Source organism: Phalaenopsis equestris, unplaced genomic scaffold (genome assembly GCF_001263595.1).
Source record: "Phalaenopsis equestris unplaced genomic scaffold, ASM126359v1 Scaffold000001, whole genome shotgun sequence".
NCBI classification, from domain to species: Eukaryota; Viridiplantae; Streptophyta; class Magnoliopsida; order Asparagales; family Orchidaceae; genus Phalaenopsis; species Phalaenopsis equestris.
Window position 1 is genome coordinate 94138 of NW_018164443.1, and position 1940 is coordinate 96077.

Genomic DNA, 1940 nt, shown 5'->3' on the forward strand with positions numbered 1-1940 from the left:
TTCAATCATGTGTATCATAGCCATAGCCAAACAAACAATAGCAATCCCTCAATAATTGTTCTTTCATGTTCCCATGTATGAGGTGGAGGAAATCAATTTTGAATAATCTAACATTTAGCAGTGGTTGCCTAATAACATGTACTCCTTATTTTATTGTGAGCTGATTCAAGCCTTGGAGATTTCTTAATATATAATTTACGGTCTTAATTGAAAAATATTTTCAAAATTTTAAATCACTTATCTAATGATTAATCGGCATATTACAAACAAATGTAGATTTGCTTAATACAACACATTAATTCAAAACTTAGATTTTCAATCATGTGTATCATAGCCATAGCCAAACAAATCATGTTCCCATGTATGAGTTGGAGGAAATCAATTTTGAATAATCTAACATTTAGTAGTGGTTGCCTAATAAAATGTACTCTCATAATGTGATGAGGGACACTAGTTGCAGAATCAGTACCTAAAGATTAGTCGATTAACATTGTTCATGTTGAAAAGTGTGAATTGGGTTCACGCCAAAATTTTGGATTTTGATTTTTACCAACTATGAAATTCCAAAATTTTGATTTTTACAAACCCAACATTTTGCCTATATATGAAAATGTAGATTTCACTATTCATAATATTGAAAAGTGTGAATTAGGTATTAGGTTTGTAAAAATGGATAACATTTTACGTTCGCATGTTCAGACAAGGTCGTGCCTCTACCGTTCGAGCGATGTGGTGCCTGGCAGTTTGGCTGTTTGGATATGCGGGCCGGCCCGTAAAAATGACAATTTTGATGTGAGATATGTCATTGCGTAAGATTTGGGTGCTTTGTTTATAAATTTTTCCTTTTTTTTTTTTTTTTTTGGTGCAATTGTTTTTTTTAATAATATTTTTGTTAAATTTTTTAAACATATTAAATAAATTGTATTTTAAATTAAAATTAAAATCAAAGTAAATAAGAATGTCTAAAATGTGCAACAATATCATTCAAGTCAGAGTTGGAGTTTGTTTAAAATCAATTTGAATAGATAGTATGGCTTGAAGTTGGCTTTTGGCTCATTATATATGATTTTGAGCTAGCTAGGCTCAAAATTCAATTGAGCTTAATTCGACTCAAAATTACAACAAACTATATTCAGCTCGAGATTGAATTGAACTCAATGTGGCTTGAAATTGAAACAAACTGGCGCAAGTTGAGCTGATTGAATTTTTTTTTTTTTAAGTTTGAAATCATAGCTTCCGACACAAATTAAAACTTACAGGCTTAAATTGAGTTATTTGGATTCATTCTAGCTCTAAATTGATTCCTGGTTCCTAAGTTAAAATTTATTTAGCACAATATATGTAAATATTTGGCACCAATCTTGAGCCAATTTGAATTTATTAATATATAACTCAAAATCAGCTCGAAAAAAAATTCATTAATAAATTTTAATTCATAATTTAGCTCTTTTATTTCAATCACATCTGAGCTCTATCCCGATCAAATTTGTAACAAGTTTGCTCAAATTGAGTTCTTTGAATTCTTTATGAACTCGAAGTCAGTTTGATCCGATTCAGAATTTAGAACTATCAATCTCAGCTGAAGTTACTTCGAGTCAATCTCAAATCAATTTAAGCAGATTCATGTATGGATGGATACATACTCCAAAATTTTAGCTCTGACTCGATCCAATCTCGTTCGACCCAAAAGCTAAACTGAATGGGCGACTCCATTGCTGCAACCTCTTCACCACCATGATCTCCTCCAAATTTCCGGCGATAAAATGGACGGCGCCGCCGTCGGCCTCCCACGTCCTACACCTAATCCGCGCCGAGCGCGACGTCCAGAAAGCGTTACAGATCTTCGAATCCGCCTCCGGAGAGGACTCATCCGGCTACCGACATGATCATGCCACCTTCGCTCTCATGGCCTCCCGCCCCGCCTCCTCCTTCCTACCTCT